We start from the raw sequence: 12,266 nt of genomic DNA on the forward strand, positions 1-12,266 counted from the left end.
TGGGGAGGGGTTCTGTGTAATTATAGGGGTAGTATGGGAGGGGTCCTGTGTAATGATGGGGGTACTATGGGGAGGGGTTCTATGAAATGATGGGGGTGGTATGGGGAGGAGTTCTGTGCAATGATGGGGGTAGTATGGGAGAATAGTCCTGTGTAATGATGGGGGTAGTATGGGGAGGGGTCCTGTGTAATGATGGGGGTAGTATGGGGGAGGGGGTCCTGTGTAATGATGGGGGTAGTATGGGGGAGGGGTCCTGTGTAATGATGGGGGTAGTATGGGGGAGGGGTCCTGTGTAATGATGGGGGTAATATGGGGAGGGATCCTGTGTAATGATAGGGGTAGTATGGGGGAGGGGGTCCTGTGTAATGATGGGGGTAATATTGGGAGGGGCCCTGTGTAATGATGGGGGTAGTATGGGGAGGTATCCTGTGTAACGATGGGGGTAGTATGGGGAGGGGTCCTGTGTAATGATGGGGGTAGTATGGGGAGGGGGTTCTGTGCAATGATGGGGGTAGTATGGGAGAATAGTCCTGTGCAATGATGGGGTAGTTTGGGGGAGAAAGCCTGTGTAATGATGTGGGGGGGGGGGGGTCCTGTGTAATATTGGGGGGTAGTATGTGTTAAGCCGAAAATCCAAAAATCGTTTTGAAACGTACGATTTTCGTTTATTCGGTACAGCTGTCGTTCGAAAATGCAATACAAATGCATTACAACACATGACATCACTTCCGATTTTTTTTCCTGGCGTACGAGAACTTTCGTGACTTTAGTAAACTCATCAGATTCGATGTGAGATCAGCATCCAAAAAAAAAAAAAACGGACGATCATTCGTCCGACAATCGGATCGTGTGTACCGGGCATTATGATGTCCCCAAGAAAATGTTTGCCCGGGGTCCAATCAATAATAAAGACGACCCTGGCCGTAGATACTTTTAGGTAGAGTCAGTAAGACTTAGGCCGGCTTATCAGTAGATAAGCCGACCTAACTCAGAATCTACGCCGACTTATGTTTAAGCGTATGCTCAAACAGAGATACGCTTAAACATATCTAAGATACGACGGCTTGCGCCGTTCTATCTTAGATTGCAATATTTCGGATGGCCGCTAGGTGGCGCTTCCATTGCGGTCGGCATAGAATATGTAAATGAGTAGATACGCCGATTCACGAACGTACGCCCGGCTGACGCAGTACTTTTACGCCGTTTACGTTAGAGATAGGCCGCCTAAAGTTAGAGCTAGGCACTAGTTGGAATAGTAATGTTAAATATGGCCGCCGTTCCCACATCGAAATTCAAAATTTTTACGTCGTTTGCGTAAGTCGTCCGTGAATCAGGGTTTATCGTCGTTTACGTCCACGTCAAAATCAATAGGCCTGTGGGGCGTACATAGCCACAATGTACACTGGGAAATGTAGGCGCCCGGGGGATGCGCAGTTCGAAAAAAACGTAAAAAACGTGAGGTCAAGCACTATTAACATAAAACACGCCCCCCTCAAACACATTTGAATTAGGCACCCTTACGCCCGCCGCTTTAGGCTACGCGGCCGTAACTTAGCAGGCAAGTACATTGTGAATCATGTACTTGCCTCGCTAACTTACGGCGGCGTAGCTTAAATTCCTTAAGCTACGCCGCCGCAAAGTTGAGCAAATGTACCTGAATCTAGCTATGTGTTACTTAACGTCGGTCAGTAACACTATCCACACAAGTTCTCGGAAAAGAGGAGCTTCTCTCCCCAAAACAATCTTTTTGTACGAAAAATACATTAATTGCAATATGAAACAGAAAACAAAAAATGTCAAATCCTCATCAAATGCTTCTTTCACTGTAAATGTTATACTAATAATAAAACAACTAATTGCGCGCTTAGTGAATATAACCATCGGCTCCCCTGTAACTTGTAACCTTTTACTGTTGACGCAAGAAAAAAACAAGACGCGTGACTCCGTTCTTCGATGCTGTTCTTTCCCCCCAACATGTAAATGATTCAAAGTGAGACAACAACAGAGAGTGAGAAAAAAAGGTAGAGAGAGAGAGAGCGCGAGAGAGAGAGAGAGAGAGAGAGAGAGAGAGAGAGAGAGAGAAAATAAGTCATTGCATGTATTTAAAGCTCTTGTTTCCAGAGCGATCTGGCTCATTGCAGTGTTTCCTTGTTAGATGGCAGTGCTGCCTTTTCGCTCACATTCTTGTGCTTGAGATAAGGAAGTGAATTGAGTAATCATCACCAGGGGTGTGTGCAGGGCTGTGGAGGGGGGGAGAAGCAGACCTGGGCAGCCTTCCGCACAGAGAGAGGCGAGGAGGAGTCAGCTCTGTGCTCACCTGTCTGTCCGCACATTCCACAGCCAACAATCGGCCGGACAAGACCGACGAAAGGGGACGCCGCAACCAGGTAAGACATTTTTCTAAACATTCCGATAGAACGAGGAAGTCGATTCAGTGGCTTATTTTTCTATGCCTTCCAGGTAGAAGTTTTCAAACTTAGCCTTGTGGTTGTCAAATTGGAGCCTTAACTGCGGCCCCTGACATCAGCAAAGGGCCGCACATAATGTTCAATATATGTAATGCAGGAAATGATGGTCAGAGACTAGACTGGGGGACATGCTACAGGTTTTGTTGGAGACGTGGAGATTTGCTTCAGAAGACGTTAAGATGTAAGGGTAGTAGGGATTACTTTTCAAATCAATTCTCCCACTGCAGGGAGGGCTGCACCAAAAGTATCAAAGGGTTGCATGTGGCCCTCAGGCCAAAGGTTGGGCAATAGGGAATTTGCAGAAGAAACTGAGAGAAATTAGAAACTTATGTAAAAAGAGCAACTTCATGTCACAACAGAGGTACTGCCCCTGCGTGGGCAAATATTCGGCCCCTGCGTGGGACAGTTTTGTATGCCAATGTAAACTTCAATAAAAAAGATTTTGCAAAAAAAAAAAAGAGAAGCTTCATAACAACGTATGCAGTGTAAGTGTGTCAACATTCATGCTGGGAAATAAGGCATCGAGGTCTGGTGGGGGAAGAGAGAAACGATAGTAAGAAAGACTAAGGGATTCTACTCAAGGAATGGTGGGTCAAGGCATAGGAGATAAAAGATACTTAGGAAGAGCTTGTAGGGTTCCGCACAGTGGTCAAGGTATAGTGGATCAAGGTGTAGAGATCAGATAGGATTATGCACAGTGTTCAAGGTATGTTGGGTCAAGACTTAGAGAGAAAAGATACTTAGAAAGAGCTTGTAGGGTTCTACACAGTGGTCAAGGTATGATAGGTCAAGGTGTAGATATTAGATAGGATTATGCACAGTGTTCAAGGTACGTTGAGTCAAGACTTAGAAAGAGCTTGTAGGGTTCTGCACAGTGGTGAATATATAGTGGGTCAAGGTATAGGAGACAAAAGATACTTAGCAAGGGTTATAGAGAAGATACATGGAAAGAACTTGTAGGGTTCTGCACAAAGCTGGTGGTATGGTGGGTCAAGAGTTAGAAAAGATACTTAGCAAACGTGTATAGGATTATGCACAGTGTTCAGGGTATGGTAGGTCAAGGAGTAGAGAGAAGATAGGATTCTGCACAGTGTTCAGGGTATGGTAGGTCAAGGAGTAGAGAGCAGATAGGATTCTGCACAGTGTTCAGGGTATGGTAGGTCAAGGAGTAGAGAGCAGATAGGATTCTGCACAGTGTTCAGGGTATGGTAGGTCAAGGTGTCGAGATCAGACAGGATTATGCACAATGTTCAAGGTATGTTGAGTCAAGACTTAGAGAGAAAAGATACTAAGAGCTTGTAGGGTTATGCACAGTGGTCAGTGGGTCAAGGTATAGGAAAGAAAAGATACTTAGCAAGGGTTGAGGGTTTCCCCACAATGCTTGAGGTATGGTGGGCTCAGACATAGAGAAGATACTTATGAAGAACATGTACTGCATGGTGGGTCAAGAGTTAGAAAAGATAGTCAGAAAAGATACGTAGCAAATGTGTATAGGATTCTGCACAGTGTTCAGGGTATGGTAGGTCAAGAAGTAGAGAGCAGACAGGATTCCGCACAGTGTTCAAGGTAGGGTGGGTCAAGACTTAGGCCCTGTACACACGATCAGTCCAAACTGATGAAAACGGACTGAAGGTCCGTTTCATCGGTTAACCGATTAAGCTGACTGATGGTCTGATGTGCCTACACACCATCAGTTAAAAAAACGATCGAGTCCAACGCGGTGACGTAAAACACAACGACGTGCTGAAAAAAACGAAGTTCAATGCTTCCAAGCATGTGTCGACTTGATTCTGAGCATGCACAGGGTTTTGAACCGATGCTTTTACGTACTATCCATTGGTTTTGACCTATCGGTTATCAGTCCATCAGTTCAATTTTAAAGCAAGTTCTAAATTTTTGGACCGTAGGATAACTGACTGATGGGGCCCACACACAGTCAGTTTGGACTGATGAAACTGAACTTCAGTCCGTTTTCATCAGTTTGAACTGATCGTGTGTACAGGGCCTTAGAGAGGAAAGATACTTAGGAAGAACTTGTAGGGTTCTGCACAGTGGTCAAGGTAGGTGGGTCAAGGCATAGGAGAGAAAATACACTTAGCAGGGGTTTTAGGGTTCCCCCACATTGCTTGAGGCATGGTGGGTCAAGACTTAGAGAAGATGCTTAGAAAGAAAATATATGATGCACATTGTTGAAGGTATGGTGGGTCAAGACTTAGAGAGAAAAATACTTAGGAAGAGCTTGAAGGGTTCCCCCACATTGCTCAAGACTTAGAAAATATACTTAGCAGGAGTGTATAGGCTTCAGCACAGTGTCCAAGTTATGGTGGGTCATGGCATAGGGGAGAAAAGATTCATAGCAATAACATATAGGGATCTACGAAGTGCTCAAGGTATGGTGGGTCAAGACTTAGAGAGAAGAGATACTTAGCAAAAGCATATAGGATTCTGCACAGTGCTCAAAATATGGTGGAAGTAGAGAGCAGTAAGATAGGATTCTGCACAGTGTTCAAGAAGTTATAGTGGGTCAAAGCATAGGAGAAATAAGATGCTTGACGCAAGCTTTGTAGGGTTCCGCACAGTGCTCAGGAGGATGGTGGGTCAAGGCTTAGAAAAGATACTTAGCAAGAGTGTATAGGATTTTGCACAGTGTTTAAGGTATGGTGGGTCATGGCATAGGAGAAAAAAGATACATAGCAAGTGTTGTAGTGTTCCCCCACATTGCTCGAGGTATGGTGACAAAATTTACTTAGCAAAAGTGTGTAGGGTTATGCGCAGTATTTAGGGTATTGTGGGTCAAGCCATAAGTGAGAAAAGATACTTAACAAGAGCGTATAGGATTCTGCACAGTGTTCAAGGTACGATGTATGTAGGCATAGGAGAGAAAAGATCCATAGCAAGAACATATAAGATTCTGCACAGTGCTTGATGTATGGGTCAAGGAGCAGAGAGCAAAAGATAATTGGTCAGAGCGTATAGGATTCTGCACAGTGTTCAGGGTAGGTATGGTATCAGAAGAGACTGTAGGAACCTAATTTGTACAACTTGGAGGAAAGAAGGGAAATGGGGGACATGACTGAAACCTTTAAACACATCAAGGCTAAAAAGGGATTTATTTTTTCAATATGAAGCTAAGATCAAGAACAAGGGGTGATCACTTCAAACTAGCAGGAGGAACGTTCAAAAATAATCTTAAAAATATTATTTTACTAAAAGGGTAGTTGATGCTTGGAACAGACTTCCTGCAGAGGTTGTGAGTCCGTCAGCAGTAAGTGACTGTAATGTTTGGGACCAACATAGTGTGAGCAGGTGTGATGGACCATTTGGTCTTTTTCTGCTGACATGTTTGTATGGTGGGTCAAGACGTAGAGAGGTAAGAGAGACTTAGCAAGAGCATGTAGGGGTATGCATGGTGTTTGAGGTATGGTGGCCCGAGACATGGAAAATAAAGTAACCCATAAAGAGCTTCTAGGATTCTGTACAGTGTTTGAGGTATGGTGGCCCAAGACATGGAGAATAAAGTAACCCATGAAGAGCTTCTAGGATTCTGTACAGTGTTTGAGGTATGGTGGCCCAAGACATGTAGAATAAAGTAACCCATGAAGAGCTTCTAGGATTATGTACAGGGTTTGAGGTATGGTGGCCCAAGACATGGAGAATAAAGTAACCCATGAAGAGCTTCTAGGATTCTGTACAGTGTTTGAGGTATGGTGGCCCAAGACATGGAGAATAAAGTAACCCATGAAGAGATTCTAGGATTCTGTACAGTGTTTGAGGTATGGTGGCCCAAGACATGGAGAACAAAGTAACCCATGAAGAACTTCTAGGATTCTGTACAGTGTTTAAGGTATGGTGGCTCAAGACATGTAGAATAAAGTAACCCATGAAGAGCTTCTAGGATTCTGTACAGTGTTTGAGGTATGGTGGCCCAAGACATGGAGAAGTAGTCACGGGTGATGTGATCATCTTATATAAATACATAAATGGTCCATGATGCAAAGGACAAGGGGGCACTCTTTGCCTTTGGAGGAAAGGAGGATTAAACTCCACATATGAGAAGGATTCTTCACAGTAAGGGCTCATTTACACTTGCTTCGGCTCTAACACACATTCACGGCTAGTTTACACGTGCTTCAAAACAAGGCTTCCAACAGGCTGTTAAAGCTCTCTGAACGCTAGTCAAAGCATCTTCAAACCTCCAAGGCAAAGCTCGCTTGAAGCCTCACCAAAGCCCCACTGAAGCCCCACGAAGCCCCACCGAAGCCCCACTGAAGCCTTATCAAAGCCCCACCAAAGCCTCATTGAAGCCCCACCAAAGCCTCACCAAAGCCCCACCAAAGCCTCATCGAAGAACCAAGCAAAAGCAAGGTGTAAACTGGACTGTAAGATGTCACTAAATAAAATGGTTATCTTACAGTCCTGTTTACACCTTGCCTTTGCTTGGTGTTTCGATGAGGCTTTGGTGGGGCTTCAATGGGGCTTCGATGAGGCTTTGGTGGAGCCTTGATGAACCTTTAGTGGGGCTTCGATGATGCTTCAGTGGGGCTTCGGTGAAGCTTAAGTGTGGCTTCAAGCAAGCTTTGCCATAGACTTTTATGGAGGTTTGAAGATGCTTTGAAGCACCACCAAAGCTACATGGGGTATAATTTTTGAAGCGAAACAGAAGCATTGACTTGCATTCAGAGAGCTTTACCAAAAGCCTGTCCGAAGCCTTGTTTGATGCAAGTGTAAACTAGTCCTAAAAGCTGTAAAAATGTGAAACAGGAGCAAGTTTTAGCCAAATCAATAGACTCTTTAAGAATAAAGCTGGATGTTTGTAAATGTACACGGGGGGAGATTTACTAAAACTGGTGCACTCAGAATTTGAAGCACCTGTGTACAGTAACCAATCAGCTTCTAACTTTAGTTTGTTCAATTAAAGGGGTTGTAAAGCTTTGTGTTTTTTCACCTTAATGCATCCTATGCATTAAGGTGAAAAAACACCTTGCAGTCACCGGCCCCTCCGACCCCCCCGTTTTACTTACCTGAGACCCGAATCTCCTTGGGCGCGATCCCGCGTTGCCTTCACCAAGCTCTAGTCGGCTCTTCATTGGATGATTGATAGCAGCGCAACCATTGGCTCCCGCTGCTGTCAATCAAATCAATGACGCGGCATGCCGGGGGGGCGGGGCAGAGTGATACAGTCGCAAGCTAACCCCCTCTGGAGAGAGTTTCCCAGAGGGGGGTTAGCTCTTGCGGGGAGGAGCCGAGGCAGACGCCGAGGGACCCCAGAAGACGAGGATCTGGGCCACTCTGTGCAAAACGAACTGCACAGTGGAGGTAAGTATAACATGTTTGTTATTTTCATTTATTTATTTTATTTATTTAAACTCACACAATTTCATACCCGCGTTCAGTGTGACCGTACTCTTAAGCCTCGTACACACGATCGGATTTTCATCAGACAAAGCCTAGGACTTTTGTCCGAAGGCGTTGGACAGGAACTTGTAATGCATACAAACGGCAAAGAATTGTCGGCCAACAAACACAAAACGACGTGGCTTTTCAGCTCTTTAGCGACACCCTTTGGGCAAATTCTGCTAATGTTGTGTTATGGTGAGCATGCGTGTTTGTACTTTGGACTTTTGTACACACGATCGGATAATCCGACATCACACATTTGTGGGCGGACAATTTTAAAGCATGCTGTCCAACATTTGCCCGCGGAAAATCCGACAACCATTGTGCGACGGAGCGTACAAACGGTCGGATTTTCCGCCAACAGCCTGTCATCACACAATTCCCGTCGGACAATCCGATCGTGTGTGCGAGGCTTTAACATATACTCACTGGCCACTTTATTAGGTACACCTGTTCAATTGTTTGGTAACACAAATTGCTAACCAGCCAATCACATGGCAGCAGCTCAATGTATTTTGGCATTTAGATGTGGTGAAGGCGACTTTCTGAAGTTCAAACCGATCATCAGAATGGGGAAGAAATGGGAATTAAGTGACTTTGAACGTGATATGGTTGTTGGTGTCAGACGGGCTGGTCTGAGTCTTTAACCACTTCCCGCCCGGCCTATGGCCGATTTACGTCCGGGAAGTGGTTCTGAAATCCTGACAGGACATCCATGGACGTCCTGCAGGATTTCATGCCGCGCGCGCCCGCGATCGGTGATGCGGGGTGTCAGTCTGACACCCTGCATCTCCGATCTCGGTAAAGAGCCTCCGGCGGAGACTCTTTACCACGTGATCAGCCGTGTCCAACCACGGCTGATCACGATGTAAACAGGAAGAGCCGTTGATGGCTCTTCCTCACTCGCGTCTGACAGACGCGAGTATAGGAGAGCCGATCGGCGGCTCTCCTGACAGGGGGGGTTAGCGCTGATTGTTTATCAGCGCAGCCCCCCCTCGGATCGCCACACTGGACCACCAGGGAAGCCCACCCTGGACCACCAGGATGGGCCAAACAAAAAAAAAAAGTCTTAAAAAAAAAAAATAAGCTTTTTAAAAAAAAAATGATGCCAACCAGTGCCCACAAATGGGCACTGACTGGCAACATGGGTAGATCAGTGCTGCCCCACAATGTCCATCAGTGCCACCCCAAGTGTCCATCAGTGCCACCCCACAGTGCCCATCCATGCCCAGTGCCCACCTATCAGTGCCCATCTGTGCCACCCATAAGTATCCATCAGTGCCACCCATAAGTGCCGCCCATGAGTGCCCATCTGTGCCGCCTATGAGTGCCCAGTGCCGCCCATGAGTGCCCATCAGTGCCGCCTGTGTGTGCCCATCAGTGCCTCCTATGTGTGCCCATCAGTGCCCCATACCAGCGCCGCCAATCAGTGCCACCTCATCTGTGCCCGTCAGTACTACCTCATCGATGTCCATCAGTGCCATCTCATCGGTGCCCATCAGTGCCGCCATATCAGTGCCCGTAATTGAAAGAGAAAACTTACTTATTTACAAAAAATTAACAGAAAAAAATAAAAACGTATTTTTTTTTCAAAATTTTCAGTCTTTTTTTAGTTGTTGCGCAAAAAAAAAAAAAATCGCAGAGGTGATCAAATACCACCAAAAGAAAGCTCTATTTGTGGGGAAAAAAGGACGCCAATTTTGTTTGGGAGCCACGTCGCACGGCCGCGCAATTGCCATTCAAAGTGCGACAGCGCTGAAAGCTGAAAATTGGCTTGGGCAGGAAGGTGTGTAAGTGCCTGGTATGGAAGTGGTTAAACAACTGCTCATCTACTGGGATTTTCACATACAACCATCTCTCAAGTTTACAGAGAATGGTCCAAAAAGAGAAAATATCCAGTGAGTGGAGGTTGTGTGGGGGAAAATGCCTTCTTGATGTCAGAGGAAAGTGGGCAGACTGGTTACAGATGATAGAAAGGCAACAGTGACTCAAATAACCACCCGTTACAACCAAGGTATGCAGAATACCATCTCTGAACGCACAACACATCGGACCTTGTTGTGTTGTGCGTTCAGAGATTATTATTTTTTTACTAGTAATGGTGGCGATCTGCGATTTTTATCAGGCCATGCGATATTACGGCGGACACATCGGACACTTTTGCTCCTTTTTTGGGACCATTCACATTTATACTGCAAACAGTGCTACAAATATGCACTGATTACTGTATAAATGTGACTGGCAGGGAAGGGGTTAACACTAGGGGGCGAGGAAGGGGTTAAATGTGTATTCCCTGGGTGTGTTCTTACTGTGGGGGGAGGGGACTGACTGGGGGAGGTGACCGATCTTTGTCCCTATGTACAAGAGACACAGATCGGTCTCCTCTCTCCCTGACAGGACGTGGAGCTCTGTGTTTACACACAGAGCTCCACGTCCCTGCTCTGTCACTGCCGATCGCGGGTACCTGGCGGACATCGCGGCCGCCGGGGCACGCGCATCGGCATCTCAGTGATGCGCTGGGCACGTGCGCGCCCCCCCAGTGGCCGGAGCACCCTAGGCCGTAAAAAGACGGCCTCCCGGATCTATAGAGCCACCTTGAGGCCGTCTTTTTACTATGGCCCGGGTCTCAACAAGTTAAGAGGACCTGTCATGCTTTTTTCTATTACAAGGGATGTTTACATTCCCTGTAATTGGAATAAAAGTGACCCAAATTTTCATATATTTTTTAAAAACAGTGTTGACATAAATAAAGGCAAATAAATAAGAAACACATTTTTTTTTTTTAAGCACCCCATCCCGACGAGCTCGCACGCAGAAGCGAATGCATACGCGAGCATATGAAAACGGTGTTCAAACCACACATGTGAGGTATCGCCGCGATCATTGGAGCGAGAGCAATAATTCTAGCCCTAGACCTCCTCTGTAATTTAAAACATGCAACCTGTAGAATTTTTTAAGTGTCGCCTATGGAGATTTTGAAAGGTAAAAGTTTGTCGCCATTCAACGAGGGGGCGCAATTTTGAAGCGTGACATGTTGGGTATCAATTTACCCCGCGTAACATTATCTTTCACAATATAAAAAACAAATTGGGCTAACTTTTCTGTTGTCTTATTTTTAATTCAAAACGGTGCATTTTTTCCCCCAAAAAGTGTATTTTTTCCCCCAAAAAGTGTATTTTTTCCCCCAAAAAGTGTATTTTTTTCCCCAAAAAAGTGCGCTTGTAAGGCCGCTGCGCAAACACGGTGTGACATAAAGTATTGCAACGACCGCCATTTTATTCTCTAGGGTGTTAGAAAAAAAATGTATAATGTTTGGGGGTTCTAAGTAATTTTCTAGCAAAAAAAACGTGTTTTTAACTTGTAAACACAGGCCCAGATCCACAAAGAAATTACGCCGGCGTATCCATTGATACGCCGCGTAATTTCTACGATGCTCCATCGTATCTTTGTTTTGTATCCACAAAACAAGATACGCCTGAAGCTGTGCTCGATCCGACTGGCGTACGTCTTAGTACGCCGTCGGATCTAAGGTGCATATTTACGCTGGCCGCTAGGTGGCGCTTCCGTTGATTTCCGCATTGAGTATGCAAATGAGCTAGATACGGCGATCCACAAACGTACATCCGGCCGACGCATTTTTTTACGTAGTTTCCGTAAGTCATTTTTCGGCGTAACGTTACCCCTGGGTCTATGAGGCATACGCATTGTTAAGTATGGACGTCGGGCCAGCGTATAATTTTCCGTCGTGTATGTCGTATGCGTAAAACGTTCGCGAATAGGGTTTTGCGTAAATTACGTTCACGTCGTCTAGGCATTGAGCGGGCGTAATTTAATTTGAAAATTCTACGTGATACTGAGCATGCGCGCGCATGCGCTGTACGAAAAAAGCGTCATTTACGTGGGGTCAAGCTTATTTTACATAAAACACGCCCCCTGTTCCTCATTTGATTTAGGCGCGCTTACGCCGGGAGACTTACGCTACCCCGCCGTAACTTTAGAGGCAAGTGCTTTGTGAATACAGCACATGCCTCTCAAAGTAGCGGCGGCGTAGCGTAACTACGATACGCTACGCCTGCCTAAAATTACGCCGCGCTACGTGGATCTGGCCCAGAGTCTGAAAAAGAGGCTCGGTCCTTAAGTGGTTTACTGCTATAAAGCTTTGATTTGATTGACATGGGAAATGTAATAAACGCACTATGGCCCTTTGAATTTGCTGAGTAAACAGCACTGATAACTCGGACGTTATTGGAGCTTTAGACATTGAAGGGGCAAAATGTGGATGTCTTTTTACGTCCTGATCTGGAACCAATTCCCACTTCTGGGATAACTGACTTGCATTAAGCCGCATGGCTTATTGTTGCCTATTAGCTGCCATTGCCGGCAAAAAGAAACACCAAGGCG

The 12,266-nt window shown here is 45.7% G+C and overlaps 1 protein-coding gene across 4 annotated transcripts in view; it reads left to right on the forward strand.

The window, feature by feature from the left end:
* Nucleotides 1-2,137: 2,137 nt before the first annotated feature.
* Nucleotides 2,138-12,266, forward strand: part of PTK2B (protein tyrosine kinase 2 beta) — a 221,364-nt gene continuing 211,235 nt past the window's right edge. For 3 of the 4 annotated variants that reach the window (XM_040348139.1, XM_040348141.1, XM_040348140.1), the window contains exon 1: nt 2,139-2,387. The gene's annotated coding sequence lies outside the window, so the exon portion shown is untranslated. Of the gene's footprint in view, nt 2,388-12,266 lie in introns of all 4 variants that reach the window. The other variant, XM_040348142.1, reaches the window with a different exon arrangement.

The sequence above is a fragment of the Rana temporaria genome, chromosome 4 (genome assembly GCF_905171775.1).
Source record: "Rana temporaria chromosome 4, aRanTem1.1, whole genome shotgun sequence".
NCBI lineage: Eukaryota > Metazoa > Chordata > Amphibia > Anura > Ranidae > Rana > Rana temporaria.